The sequence below is a fragment of the Rattus norvegicus genome, chromosome 4 (assembly GCF_036323735.1).
Source record: "Rattus norvegicus strain BN/NHsdMcwi chromosome 4, GRCr8, whole genome shotgun sequence".
NCBI lineage: Eukaryota > Metazoa > Chordata > Mammalia > Rodentia > Muridae > Rattus > Rattus norvegicus.
In genome coordinates this window covers 142,349,935-142,366,005 of record NC_086022.1, presented here as the reverse complement: position 1 = coordinate 142,366,005, position 16,071 = coordinate 142,349,935, and the positions used below count along the sequence as shown (strand labels likewise).

The 16,071-nt window shown below is 40.5% G+C and overlaps 1 non-coding gene across 1 annotated transcript; it reads right to left on the bottom strand.

Annotated features, from left to right (window-relative positions):
• Positions 1 to 12,158: 12,158 nt before the first annotated feature.
• Positions 12,159 to 12,240, bottom strand: Trnas-aga13 (transfer RNA serine (anticodon AGA) 13). The gene has a single exon. It is a non-coding gene; the product is annotated as a tRNA-Ser (tRNA).
• Between the last annotated feature and the right edge of the window lie 3,831 nt (positions 12,241 to 16,071).

The window sequence follows — 16,071 nt, the reverse complement described above, 5'->3', positions numbered from 1 at the left end:
TTTGGTTATGTATACAAACGTTTAGACTGTAATAAGTAAGCTTTCTGAACCAGAAGACTGCTTTTTTCCCTCACTGCTAGCTGTGAAGATGCTTTGTTCAGTAGCTGGGACAGCAAAGATGCTTCTTGAGCTGAACACAATCTAAATGTAGTCGTCTGGGTTGACCATAAAATAGGCATGTCCTTAAATCAATACTTTTGTTTGTTTATTATTTTATTTTATCTGTTCAGATGGTTTGCTTTCATGGATGTGCAGCATGTGTGCACCTGGTGCTTGCTGACTTCAAAGAGGATATTGGAAGCCTTAAACTGCAGTTAGGATAGCTGTGAGCCACTATGTGGGTACACGGCATTGAATCTGGGTCCTCTATAAGAACAAGTACTCTTAACTGTGGAACCATCTCTCCAGGCTCCATTTTTATTGTATTTCTTTTGTTATTGTTGCAACAGGCTTTCATATACCCCAGAGTAGCATCAGACTTGTAAAACAGCTGAGGATGACCTTGAACTCTTGATCCATAGCAAGTGAAATCAATGCTTTTATGTACTCTCTTGAACTTCCCTGCTTTGGGCACTGGGTAAGGGATACAGGTCCTGAGGACACAGTAGGTAATGCACAGCTTCATTACATAAACATGTTTAGAGACTTGGCTCTTACAAGGACAACTAGTAAAGCTTGTGACAGAATGGAAGTTTTCAGTTCTGGAATCTAGGTCTCTTGTAACAAAGGCAGCCACTAAGCTGTTTTTCTTGTATAAATGGGAGAGATGTCAAATCCTCACTGGCTTTTGACGAAGGACAGGATAACAAGGCATATAGACACAAGCAAATGGAAGAAGACGTAAACTGGATAGAAGTTATCCTGATAATTCAAGGGTAGAAAAGTGAGAGGAACAACTCACTAGACCCAGGAGAGGGGGATATTTGAAAGTCAGTGTTCAGTGACTTGAGTAATTCTGAGATAGTGACTAGGAAGATTGTAATGATATAAGACAAAGAGGTACACAATTAAGAAGACAATCATGGGCTAGAGAGATGGTACAGGTGTTAAGAATATGGGCTACTCTTGCCAAAGGACTCTAGTTCAATTTCCAGCACCATATAAGTGCTTTCTTAAAAATCAGTTTTAGGGTATCTTCTGGCTTCTGTGGGTACTTCATGTATTTAGTACACAGACATCCATGTAGGCCAAACACCCCCACATAGAAAATAATAAAACAAATAACTAAAATAAAAAAGAAGAGAATCCCATTTTTCCTGCAGGAAATAGACAAAGGGAGATGCCCATGCTGAGGAGTATGTCACTACAAGCTCACAGATGATAGTCTACTTGTAAAGCCTCCTAAAGGCTGTCAACCATTAATACTATGTTTGAGCAGGGAAGGAAGAGAAACCTTTTCTTTGATGTGGTTAGTAGCTTAAAGGAAGTGAAGTGCACACTCAAGGAATTAGCCCAGTGTTGAGGTAAAGAAGTGAGGGGGAGATAACTGTGATGTTGGATGTTGATGTTTAGTCCTATGACAAGACTAAACATCATGGGATTAAATGGACTGGGCCCATTGAAGAGCTTGGGGGTTATTGATTAGTTCACGGCCAGCAGAATAGAAAGTAAGAGACTGGCTTCTCTATCTTAGAAGATGTCATAAGTACTAAAACAGGCAGACAAAAATATGCCTAAGATTTCAGGCTGTGCTATTTCCAAATAGCAACGGATTCAGTGGACTGGTTTGCACAGACAGAGAGAAACAAGCCGAGAAAGAAATTAGGGAAACGACACCCTTCATAATAGACCCAAATAATATAAAGTACCTCGGTGTGACTTTAACCAAGCAAGTAAAAGATCTGTACAATAAGAACTTCAAGACACTGAGGAAAGAAATTGAAGAAGACCTCAGAAGATGGAAAGATTTCCCATGCTCATGGATTGGCAGGATTAATATAGTAAAAATGGCCATTTTACCAAAAGCAATCTACAGATTCAATGCAATCCCCATCAAAATACCAATCCAATTCTTCAAAGAGTTAGACAGAACAATTTGCAAATTCATCTGGAATAACAAAAAACCCAGGATAGCTAAAGCTATCCTCAACAATAAAAGGACTTCAGGGGGAATCACTATCCCTGAACTCAAGCAGTATTACAGAGCAATAGTGATAAAAACTGCATGGTATTGGTACAGAGACAGACAGATAGACCAATGGAATAGAATTGAAGACCCAGAAATGAACCCACACACCTATGGTCACTTGATTTTTGACAAAGGAGCCAAAACCATCCAATGGAAAAAAGATAGCATTTTCAGCAAATGGTGCTGGTTCAACTGGAGGGCAACATGTAGAAGAATGCAGATCGATCCATGCTTATCACCCTGTACAAAGCTTAAGTCCAAGTGGATCAAGGACCTCCACATCAAACCAGACACACTCAAACTAATAGAAGAAAAACTAGGAAAGCATCTGGAACACATGGGCACTGGAAAAAATTTCCTGAACAAAACACCAATGGCTTATGCTCTAAGATCAAGAATCGACAAATGGGATCTCATAAAACTGCAAAGCTTCTGTAAGGCAAACGACACTGTGGTTAGGACAAAACGGCAACCAACAGATTGGGAAAAGATCTTTACCAATCCCACAACAGATAGAGGCCTTATATCCAAAATATACAAAGAACTCAAGAAGTTAGACCGCAGGGAAACAAATAACCCTATTAAAAAATGGGGTTCAGAGCTAAACAAAGAATTCACAGCTGAGGAATGCCGAATGGCTGAGAAACACCTAAAGAAATGTTCAACATCTTTAGTCATAAGGGAAATGCAAATCAAAACAACCCTGAGATTTCACCTCACACCAGTGCGATTGGCTAAGATCAAAAACTCAGGTGACAGCAGATGCTGGCCAGGATGTGGAGAAAGAGGAACACTCCTCCATTGTTGGTGGGATTGCAGACTGGTAAAACCATTCTGGAAATCAGTCTGGAGGTTCCTCAGAAAATTGGACATTGAACTGCCTGAGGATCCAGCTATACCTCTCTTGGGCATATACCCAAAAGATGCCTCAACATATAAAAGAGACACGTGCTCCACTATGTTCATCGCAGCCTTATTTATAATAGCCAGAAAATGGAAAGAACCCAGATGCCCTTCAACAGAGGAATGGATACAGAAAATGTGGTACATCTACACAATGGAATATTACTCAGCTATCAAAAACAACGAGTTTATGAAATTTGTAGGCAAATGGTTGGAACTGGAAAATATCATCCTGAGTGAGCTAACCCAATCACAGAAAGACATACATGGTATGCACTCATTGATAAGTGGCTATTAGCCCAAATGCTTGAATTACCCTAGATCCCTAGAACAAACGAAACTCAAGACGGATGATCAAAATGTGAATGCTTCACTCCTTCTTTAAATGAGGAAAAAGAATACCCTTGGCAGGGAAGGGAGAGGCAAAGATTAAAACAGAGACTGAAGGAACACCCATTCAGAGCCTGCCCCACATGTGGCCCATACATATACAGCCACCCAATTAGACAAGATGGATGAAGCAAAGAAGTGCAGACCGACAGGAGCCGGATGTAGATCGCTCCTGAGAGACACAGCCAGAATACAGCAAATACAGAGGCGAATGCCAGCAGCAAACCACTGAACTGAGAATAGGTCCCCTATTGAAGGAATCAGAGAAAGAACTGGAAGAGCTTGAAGGGGCTCGAGACCCCAAAAGTACAACAATGCCAAGCAACCAGAGCTTCCAGGGACTAAGCCACTACCTAAAGACTATACATGGACTGACCCTGGACTCTGACCCCATAGGTAGCAATGAATATCCTAGTAAGAGCACCAGTGGAAGGGGAAGCCCTGGGTCCTGCTAAGACTGAACCCCCAGTGAACTAGTCTATGGGGGGAGGGCGGCAATGGGGGGAGGGTTGGGAGGGGAACACCCATAAGGAAGGGGAGGGGGGAGGGGGATGTTTGCCCGGAAACCGGGAAAGGGAATAACACTCGAAATGTATATAAGAAATACTCAAGTTAATAAAAAAAAAAAACAAAACATGAACTCGTTTAGCAAGTTGTTAGTGAACACAGGTTAGTTGTAAAGGCTGAGAGGATGGAGGCCAGGTTTAAATCACACCATGAAACATCAGAGGAGAAAGCACCTGCCTTCTCTGGTGGGTACCACTGAGTATTGGAAGCCAGTTCTTGCAACTGTGTTTTACTCATGGCTTTTTCATTAGTGTATTGCAAGCAAGAAAGGAGTATCTCTTTTCTCTCTCTCTCTCTCTCTCTCTCTCTCTCTCTCTCTCTCTCTCTCCCTCCCTCCCTCCCTCCCTCCCTCCCTCTCTCTCTCTCTCTCTCTCTCTCTCTCTCTCCCTCTCTCTCCCTCTCTTTCTCACTTTGAAAGTGTCTGAATCTGTTTCTGATATGGGAATAACAGCTGCCTGTGGCAAGAGATTTGGAGAAAGCAAGTGTATGATATGGTTAGCTATTATGGAAGGGGTATTTTCTCTCCCCGACCCATGTTAGGACTTGTTAAGTGAAAATTTCTTTAAACCCAGGAAACCCCAAGAGTGGTATACGTGTTCTATTCTTTTTCTATGTTGTAAGCCCACAGGACTCCTTGGCCTGTGAGCTCCTGCACACTGTTTTACTAGGGAGGGGTTAGTTTCCAAAGTCAGGAAGTCAACCCCTCTATTACAAAAGTCTGTCTCATGCCAGAAGCTACAGTTCCAGATCAGGTCTTAATATGATGATAGATCCTTAATGTTTTTCCTAGATAGACACTCTGCTCCTCCAGGTGAATGTCACTCAAGAGTCTTTCAAATAGTCCTTTTGAAATAATCCAACATAAAAGCAAAAGGTTTATTTCATCTCGGTGGAGCTCCAAAACTCATTCCTCTTCTTGAATTCGCACAGGTGTCCTTCCCTGCTGACCACAGGGCAATTTTCAGAGAGAGTCTTAGTTAAGTTGCACTCTTAAAAAGCCAAAGAAAGCTGCAATTTTGATGTGTCGAGAATTGAGAAGGGGTGGTTTTTGAGCTATTGGTGAGCTGGTGAGCAATACAGTTCCTACTTGGTTTGATTTTTCTTTGCTGCTTAGGATCAAACCTTAAGCCTTGCACATGCTTAGCATGTGCTCTATTAGTGAGTGACACCCCTGAAGAATGTTAGTCCTGAAATGTGGGGTGGTCTGTTTTCTACAGTAGACAGCACACAGTATTAAGGTAGGGCCATGCAGTGCCTACTGAAATAGAGTAAAGGCCACATTACTTAATCCTCCACCATCAGACTACAGTTGTTTACTGCCTAAGCCAGTAGCCTTTTACCCTCAGAAAGAGCAAGAAAGTTTTTAGGATTTTTTAGAAGTTATCATGAACATTTCAGCACAGAAAGCTAGAATGTCCCGAGACCCTCAGACTTTAAAGCCATCACCAGAGTCCTACTCTGTGACCCGGCTACTACCCTCTCTAGGCCTGGTCTGGGAGGCTCCTGGGAGGCCCTGATGATTTGAGTCATTTGAAATGTCTATCTGTGAGAAGTAGCCACATTGACATTTGGTCATGAGCTACATCTTCATGCCTTACCATGAATTATGGTGGGTAATTTTTTTCCATACTGCCAAGCTCCTTGATATTTAAGCTTTGTAATCCTCCCTATTTTATCCCTCTACTTTCATTTACCTCTAATCTACCATTCTTACTTATACTCTACGACTCGACTCCCTTACTGGTTCCCAATCTCTGCCCTTTGCTAAATTGTATCTCTAATCTCTTGGCTTCCACTTGTGTTACAAGTTAAGTCCACAAAACAAGAGAGTTGAAGCTAGTATCCACATATGAAAGAACATGTAACATTTGTGTTTTGGGGTCTAAGTTACTTTACTCAGTGTAAAAATGTCCAGTTTCTTCTATTCGTTCACTGGAAAATTTCATGATTTTGTTTTTCTTTACAGCTAAATAGTATTCTATTACTGGACTGTCTCAACCTGCCAGCTGCCCGAGTAGTAACATGGAGACTTTTTTTTTTCTTCTTCTTCTTCTTTTTTTTATTAACTTGAGTATTTCTTATATACATTTCAAGTGTTATTCCCTTTCCCGGTTTCCGGGCAAACATCCCCCTCCCCCCTCCCCTTCCTTATGGGTGTTCCCCTCCCAACCCTCCCCCCATTGCCGCCCTCCCCCCATAGTCTAGTTCACTGGGGGTTCAGTCTTAGCAGGACCCAGGGCTTCCCCTTCCACTGGTGCTCTTACTAGGATATTCATTGCTACCTATGGGGTCAGAGTCCAGGGTCAGTCCATGTATAGTCTTTAGGTAGTGGCTTAGTCCCTGGAAGCTCTGGTTGCTTGACATTGTTGTACTTTTGGGGTCTCGAGCCCCTTCAAGCTCTTCCAGTTCTTTCTCTGATTCCTTCAACGGGGGTCCTATTCTCAGTTCAGTGGTTTGCTGCTGGCATTCGCCTCTGTATTTGCTGTATTCTGGCTGTGTCTCTCAGGAGCGATCTACATCCGGCTCCTGTCGGTCTGCACTTCTTTGCTTCATCCATCTTGTCTAATTGGGTGGCTGTATATGTATGGGCCACATGTGGGGCAGGCTCTGAATGGGTGTTCCTTCAGTCTCTGTTTTAATCTTTGCCTCTCCCTTCCCTGCCAAGGGTATTCTTTTTCCTCATTTAAAGAAGGAGTGAAGCATTCACATTTTGATCATCCGTCTTGAGTTTCGTTTGTTCTAGGGATCTAGGGTAATTCAAGCATTTGGGCTAATAGCCACTTATCAATGAGTGCATACCATGTATGTCTTTCTGTGATTGGGTTAGCTCACTCAGGATGATATTTTCCAGTTCCAACCATTTGCCTACGAATTTCATAAACTCGTTGTTTTTGATAGCTGAGTAATATTCCATTGTGTAGATGTACCACATTTTCTGTATCCATTCCTCTGTTGAAGGGCATCTGGGTTCTTTCCACTTTCTGGCTATTATAAATAAGGCTGCGATGAACATAGTGGAGCACGTGTCTCTTTTATATGTTGAGGCATCTTTTGGGTATATGCCCAAGAGAGGTATAGCTGGATCCTCAGGCAGTTCAATGTCCAATTTTCTGAGGAACCTCCAGACTGATTTCCAGAATGGTTTTACCAGTCTGCAATCCCACCAACAATGGAGGAGTGTTCCTCTTTCTCCACATCCTGGCCAGCATCTGCTGTCACCTGAGTTTTTGATCTTAGCCATTCTCACTGGTGTGAGGTGAAATCTCAGGGTTGTTTTGATTTGCATTTCCCTTATGACTAAAGATGTTGAACATTTCTTTAGGTGTTTCTCAGCCATTCGGCATTCCTCAGCTGTGAATTCTTTGTTTAGCTCTGAACCCCATTTTTTAATAGGGTTATTTGTCTCCCTGCGGTCTAACTTCTTGAGTTCTTTGTATATTTTGGATATAAGGCCTCTATCTGTTGTAGGATTGGTAAAGATCTTTTCCCAATCTGTTGGTTGCCGTTTTGTCCTAACCACAGTGTCGTTTGCCTTACAGAAGCTTTGCAGTTTTATGAGATCCTATTTGTCGATTCTTGATCTTAGAGCATAAGCCATTGGTGTTTTGTTCAGGAAATTTTTTCCAGTGCCTATGTGTTCCAGATGCTTCCCTAGTTTTTCTTCTATTAGTTTGAGTGTGTCTGGTTTGATGTGGAGGTCCTTGATCCACTTGGACTTAAGCTTTGTACAGGGTGATAAGCATGGATCGATCTGCATTCTTCTACATGTTGCCCTCCAGTTGAACCAGCACCATTTGCTGAAAATGCTATCTTTTTTCCATTGGATGGTTTTGGCTCCTTTGTCAAAAATCAAGTGACCATAGGTGTGTGGGTTCATTTCTGGGTCTTCAATTCTATTCCATTGGTCTATCTGTCTGTCTCTGTACCAATACCATGCAGTTTTTATCACTATTGCTCTGTAATACTGCTTGAGTTCAGGGATAGTGATTCCCCCTGAAGTCCTTTTATTGTTGAGGATAGCTTTAGCTATCCTGGGTTTTTTGTTATTCCAGATGAATTTGCAAATTGTTCTGTCTAACTCTTTGAAGAATTGGATTGGTATTTTGATGGGGATTGCATTGAATCTGTAGATTGCTTTTGGTAAAATGGCCATTTTTACTATATTAATCCTGCCAATCCATGAGCATGGGAGATCTTTCCATCTTCTGAGGTCTTCTTCAATTTCTTTCCTCAGTGTCTTGAAGTTCTTATTGTACAGATCTTTTACTTGCTTGGTTAAAGTCACACCAAGGTACTTTATATTATTTGGGTCTATTATGAAGGGTGTCGTTTCCCTAATTTCTTTCTCGGCTTGTAATCATGCAATCTTGGGATTAGCTTTGGCAGACTCTCACTGAGCTCATCTAGCTCTATTTTTCTATCTGCCTCATTACCTTTCCTCAGTAATGTTTCTTCCGCCTCCTCTGACTCTTTCCCAAAGTTCTTATCTCTGCCTAGAACTTTGGCCTATCCTTTTCTGCTTTGCTCTAGGCCATTCAACTCTATTAAATCAATAAGAAGGTGGTGGAGAAGATGGTTACAAAAGACTGAGACATGTGATGCTTTATAAAAACATCAATACCAAAGCCTGTACTTTATTCTCTGCTGGTACAGAAGTCAACATTTGAAATAGTACAAAGATAACATTTACACAGTGCAAGGGGAAGATTATATCAATAGTACTGCATTGTAATATGTACCATGATTTCTTATCCATTCATCTGTTGATACACATCTAGGTTGATTCCATTCCATAGCTGTTAAGAATAGAGCAGTAAAAAAGATGAATAAGCAAATGTCTTTGTAGAAAGACAGAAAGACTTTTGGCTATATGCCAAAGAGTGGTATAGCACATGGTTATATTTCTATTTTTAATGTTTTCTTTTATTTTTATTGTCTGTACATGCTTGTGTGCCTGGTTATATGCATATGCATCTGCATCTGCGTGCAGGAGCCCTCTAACATCAGAAGAGGCCTTGGACCCATTGGAATTGGAGTTATAGATGGTTTTGAGCCACTATATAGTTGCTGGGAATCGAATTCAGATCTTCTGCAAGAGCTGTAAGGGCTGTTAAATAGAGTCATTTCTTCAGGTCCATCTTTTTGCAATGCTTTGACAAAGCTTTGCACTGATTTTCAAAGTGTGTACCTAATCTTTATCCATCTTCATGGCCCACAGACTGGCCTCAGAAGTATCACTTAAGTAGTTTTTTGTTGAACTTAGATCTCAAATGTTTGTACAAATACTTGAATTAGAAAAGATAAAGCATTTCCTCCAATTAACAGGATTCCAGAAAGTACAGTAGCAGAAGAAAATTTGGAGGATGACAGATTGCTCTACCTTGCTTTCTGTTGTTGTGCTAAACACCATGGCAAAAAGCAGCTCACAGAAGAAGGAGTTATTTGACTTATGCCTCCAGGTTCACAATTCATCACTGAGTGAAGTCAGACCAGGAGTTCAAGCAAGAACTGAATCAGAAACCATGGTAAAATGCTGCTTCCTGGTTTGCTTCTTCTGGTCTGCTCAGCTACCTCTTTTTACACAGTCTGGGCCAGCAGTTCTCAACATGTGTGTCATGACCCCTTTAGGATCATATGTCAGATATCCTACATGGCAGATATTTACATTATGGTTCATTACAGTAAAAAAAACATAGTTATGAAGTTACAACAAAATAATTTTATGGTTGGGGGTCACCACAATATGAGGAACTAAATCAAAGGATTACGGTATTAGTAAGGTTGAGAACTACTCGTCTAAGCCCAATTACCTAGTGATGGTAATAGCCAAGGTGGGATAGGCCCTCCTATGTCAATTAACAAGAAACTGCCTCAGAGAAATGCTCACAAGCCAGTCTGATGGAGGAAATTTCTCAGCTGAGAGTTCCTCTTTCCAGGTTGACAACCAAGATTAGTCATCACATAGATGGTGGAGATACCTAGCTTCTGGTTGACTTACTAAAGTTAGTTGGGCCTGGAGTTGTTCCATCCCCTTCCTAGAGCTTCATTCAGTAAGGCATAGAGGACCACCATCACTGCCTTTCCTGTACTTAAATCAAAGCAGAAATAGGGGTAAGAGCAACTTGTAACCTACCTACATTGTTGACCAGTACAATGTGCCATGGCTATTCTTCCTTTGTGTTTCAACCTGTAGACAAGTAAAACAAATAGCAGGGGGCCAAATTTTAAAAACCGGAGACATCTTAATAGAATATATTATTACAAACTACAGATCTATCAATGTGATAAGCTTTTCATAGGCACAAAATACGAATGTGTGGCTCAGGCATAACATCATCCAAAACAAGCAGAATTTGATTGACCCCGAGCCATCGTCATTTATCTTTACCTCTGGGAACAAAGTAGGTCTTTAGACGACCCCAGGTCACAGAGCAATTCTGCATGCATATGCACAAAGCAGAGAAAGTTCAGTGGGGATGGATTAAGGCTTTGAAACATAAAAGCCTGCCCCCTTGACATACCTCTTTTTTAAAAATATAATTTAAATTTTAAAAATTTATTTAATGTTTTTATACTCTAAATTTTATTCCCCTCCCAGTCCACTCTCTGAGTATTCCCTATCTCATACTTCCTCCTTGCCCCCCATGTCTCCATGAGGATGTCCCCACCCCCACACTCACCCCACCAGACCTCTAAACTCCCTTGGGCCTCCAGTCTTTTGAGGGCTAGGCGCATCTTCTCTGACTGAATCCAGACCCCGCAGTTCTCTGCTCTATATGTATCAGGGGCCTCATCTCAGCTGGTGTATGCCGCCTGGTTGGTGGTCCAGTGTCTGAGAGATCTTGGGGGTCCAGGTTTGTTGAGACTGCTGGTACTCTTACTGGGTCACCCTCCTCCTCAGCTTCTTCCACCTTTTTCCTTATTCAACCACAGGGTCAGCAGCTTCTGTCCATTGGTTAGGTGCAAGTATCTGCATTTGACTCAGCTGCTTGTTGGTTCTTTTGGAGGGTAGTCATATTAGGTCCCTTTTTGTGAGTGCTCCATAGCCTCAGTAATAGTGTCAGGTGTTATGACCTCCCCTTGAGCTGGCTCCCACTTTGGACCTGTTGCTGGATCTCCTTTTCCTCAGGCTCTTCTCCATTTCCATCCCTGCAGTTCTTTCAGACAGGAACAATTATGGGTCAGAGTTTTGACTGTGAAATGGCAACCCCATCCTTCACTTGATGCCCTGTCTTTCTGCTGGAGGTAGGCTCTACAAGTTCCCTCTCCTCACTGTAGGGCATTTCATCTAGGGTCCCTTCCCTTTGAGTCCTGAGAGTCTCTCCCCTCCCAGGTCTCTGGTACATTCTAGAGGGTCCCCTCAACCTCCTACCTCTTGAGGTTGCCTGTTTCCACTCTTTCTGCTGGCCCTCAGGCCTTCAGTCCTTTTTCTCCATCCAATACAATATCATGTTCCCCTCTTCCCCCCTACCCTGTTCCCTTTCCCACCCAAGATCCTCCCTCCCTCCTCCCTTGTCATTGCTTTCTTCTACCTCCCAAGAGGGATTGAGACTTGGGCCCTTCAGCTTGTTGACCTTTTTGAGTTCTATGACCTCTGTCTTGTGTATTCTGTATTTTTTTGGCTAATATCCACTTATTAGTGAGTACATACCATACATGTCCTTTTGTGTCTGAGTTACCTCTCTCAGGATGATAATTTTTCTAGTTCTATCCACTTGCCTGAAAAACTCAGGATGCCCTCATTCTTGATAGCTGAGTAATGAACCACATTTTCTGTATCCAGTCTTCTGTTGTGGGATATCTGGGTTGTGTCCAGCTTCTGGCTATCACAAACAAGGCCTCTATATAGTGGAACACATTCCCTTGTGACCTGTTGGGGCATCTTTTGGGTATATTCCCAAGAGTGGTATTGCTGGGTCTTCAGGTAGATCTATTTCCAATTTTCCAAGGAACTTCCAGATGGATTTCCAGAGTAGTTGTATCAGTTTGCAATCCTATCAGCAATGGAAGAGTGTTTCTCTTTCTCCACATCATTGCCAACATGTGCTGTTGCCTGAGGTTTTGATCTTAGCCATTTTGATTAGTGTAAGGTGTAATCTCAGGGTCATTTTGATTAGCATTTCTCTGCTCACTAAGGACGTTGAACATTTTTTTTTTTTTGTTCTTTTTTTTTCGGAGCTGGGGACTGAACCCAGGGCCTTGTGCTTTCTAGGCAAGCGCTCTACCACTGAGCTAAATCCCCAACCCCTGAACATTTCTTTAAGCCTTTCTCAGCCATTCAAGATTCCTGTATTGTGAATTCTGTTTTGTTCTATGCCTTGTTTTAATTGGTTGTTTGGATTTTGGTGGTTAGCTCCTTGAGTTCTTTTTATATTCTGGATATTAGCGCTCTATTGGATGTGAGGTTAGTGAAGATTGTTTTTCCAATCTATAGGTTGCCAATTTGTCTTATTGACTATGTCCGTTGCCTTACAGAAGCCTCCCAGTTTCATGAAGTCCCATTCATCAATTTTTGATCTTAGAGTGTGAGCCATTGGTGTTCGGTTCTGGAATTTTCTCCCTGTACCAATAAGTTCAAGGCTCTTTCCCACTTTCTCTTCTATTAGATTCAGTGTATCTGGTTTATGTTGAAGTCCTTGATCCACTTGCACTTGAGCTTTGTGCCAGGTGATATATATGGGTCTATTTTCATTTTTCTACATACAAACTACCAGTTAGACCAGCACTATCTATTGAAAATTCTTTCTTTTTTCCATTGTATATTTTTGCCTTCTTTATCAAAGATAAAGTGTGCATAAGTGTGTAGTTTTATTTCTGTGTCTTCAATTCTATTCCATTGATCAACGTGTCTCTCTGTACCAATGCCATGCAGTTTGTCACTATTGCTGTATAGTGTAGCTTGAGGTCAGGGATGGTGATTCCACCAGCAGTTTTTTTTTTTTAATTAAGAATTGCTTTCAGTGTTCTGTTTTTTTTTTTTTTTTGCCTTTCCAGGTGAATTTGAGTATTGCTTTTTCCATATCTTTGAAGAATCTCATTGGGATTTTAATGGGGATTGCATTGAATCTGCAGATTGCCTTTGGTAGGATGGCCGTTTTTACTATGTTAATTATGCCAATCTATGAGCATGGGAGATCTCTCCATTTTCTGAGATCTTCTTCAATTTCTTTTTTGAGAGATTTGAAGTTATTGCTATATAAACCTTTCATTTGTTTGGTAAGAGTTATCCCAAGATATTTTATACTATGCAAGGCTATTGCGAAGAGAGGTTTTCCTCATTTCTTTCTCAGCCTGTTTATCATTTATATATAGGAAGGCTACTGATTTATTTGGGTTAATTTTATATCTGGCCACTTTGCTGAAGTTGCTTATCAGCTGGAGAAGTTCTCTGGTAGAATTTTTGGGTTCACTTATGTATACTATCATATCATCTGCAAATAGTGAGATCTTTAATTCTTTTTTTGCCAATTTGTATCCCGTGATCTCTCTTTGCTGTCTTATTGTTTTAGATAGCACTTTAAGTACTATATTGAATAGATATGGGGAGAGTGGCTATCCTTGTCTTGACCCTGATTTTTAGTGGAATTTCTTCAAGTATCTCTCCATTTAATTTGATACTGGTTGTTGGTTTGCTGTATATGCTTTTATTATGTTTAGATATAGGCCTTGAATTCCTGATCTGTCCAATACTTTTAACATGAAGGGGTGTTGTATTTTGTCAAATGATTTTTCTGCATCTAAGGAGATGATCATACTTCTTCTAACAAGACCACAGCTCCTAAGTCTTCCCAAATAGCAGCACTTACAAGGGACCAAATGTTCAATTGCTCAAGATTATGAGCAATCTCATTCAAACCACCACAGATAGTATGTTAGATTAGTATATGAAATAAATTCATTTTAAAGAGGTTCACAGAAGGAGTACATTTTCTTCTAGTTATAATAGTTATCTTATTACATGATCCCAGTGAACTATTTGGGGATGTGGCAGAGATGGTTCAAGAATTCAGTAGGGAAATGAGGTGCAGTGGTAGTGTGGCTTACCCCAGTGTATGGTTTTAAACTTAGTGTCTAAGAAAATATGGTGTATAGTTAAAAGTCAAAGTTACCCTAGAAAATCTGCCAAGTCATCACTATGAAAGCCATAAACTTTCTCAGTGAGTCTAACAATCCTCCTTTCCTTTTGGTCTTGGAGTCATTTGTTTTATTATAAGTTGAGCACCAAATTAAATAGCCCCACAGTAAAAGTGCAATGTGATCTATTTAACACTGTGAACATTGCACCATAGGCACAGTGCTTATGGGATGGAAGTCCCACAGTTATCCAGAGCTTCTGGTTTCAGGTGGCCAGATTGAGAAGAGTTGAATGACTGATGCTCAGGAAACATAAGATTTTTGGGTCTCCTACTTCTGGTCTCTTATTAATCTTCCCATCCTCCCCCAAAACACATATAAAGCTAAGTGGAATGGTCGACAAGAACTCTATAATAATTTTCTTTTAATTTCTTCCTCTCCCTCACCTTCTCCCTCTTTTTTTCCATCCTTCTTCCTCTAACTCTCTCTTTTTGTATATTTGTGTGTGTGTGTGTGTGTGTGTGTGTGTGTGTGTGTGTGTGTGTGAATGTGGGCACATGTATGCCATGGCATTCAAGGTCAGAGGAAAACTTTGGATGTTGGTTCTTGCTTTCCATCTTGTTTCAGACCGGGTTTCTCTGTTGTTTTCTCACACTGCATATGTCATGACAGCTGATGAGCATGCAGAAGTTCTCTTAGCTCTGTCTCTTGCCTCCTGGTAGGATTACTGAGATTACAGATGTGCATACCACTGCAACTTGTTTTCCATATATTCTAGGGATTTGAGTTCAGGTCCTCATGTCTGTGAACGAAGTGCTTTATCCAGTGAACCATCTATACAGCTTGGTGTTCTAAGTTGTTTTATGTTATGCATGCAATATTACATTATTTATATCAATCTATTTGTAAAATAACATACATGCCTATAAATGTTACATACATTTCATGTGTAACTATATGCACAACCACATATTTTATATATAGTCTTCTCTATAATTTTGATATTATAACTTGAAAAATTGACAATAGGGATATAAATGAATACTAACTATATCTCTGTATAAGACTTTTTCCAGCCATGAAATTTTATTTCTATATAGTATATCTGTAGAGACACAGCTTAAAAAATTGTTTGACAAACAATGGTCTAATTTGAGAATTAGATTGGGCCAATTATTTGTACTTGTTAATACAGCTTTATTGGGACTCATCCTAATTTGTTTATATACTGTGGGTATCGGTCAGCTACGGTGGCAAGGTCGAGTATTTGACATTAGTAATGGAGGATCCCTGATGGCTACAATATTTACTATCTAAGCTGCTAATGGAACTGGTTTATATATTGTTGATTTATCCCTCCTCCAAGTTCCAAGTTCCCTCTTTGTTAAAAAAAGATAATTTAAGTAATCAGTTTCCACATAACATAGTTCCTTTGAGTCAGAAATTTTCTAAATGAACTGGAGAAGCAGCCTCTCTGTTTAGGGACTTTGGCCCAGAAAAGACAGCTGCTTGTTCTAAAGGCTCATTAAACTGAGCAAAGAACTCTAAAATAATCTATTGAGCCCCACTTATCACTCTATCAAGTCCTCCTTAAAGTCAACTCCTATCTATTAAATTAGAAATTCTACAAATGATTATAGATTAAGAGAAAGATTTATCTCAACTCATGTTTCAATAGCAGTCTTTCTTTGCCTGTTTACTAGGACAAAATTTAGCTCCATACTCAGACTTCAGATAAGGCTCAAAGAAATATATATTCAAAGGAATATCTGGTTAGGAGCTATACCTATGTGTGGTCATATTGATATGGAACTTTATGATTAAGGTTCATTTAAAAAATGCTTCATGAAAAAAATGTTCTAAAGAACAGTTATGTCCCAGCCAACCTCAATTTTCCTGAACACAGCTGAGTGATAGAGAGATGCTTATTTTGAAGTGGAAAAATGCCATTATTTGATACCTGCTGAGACATCATATTTAGAAGCCTTAATGGTTAGTTGGCTAACTTA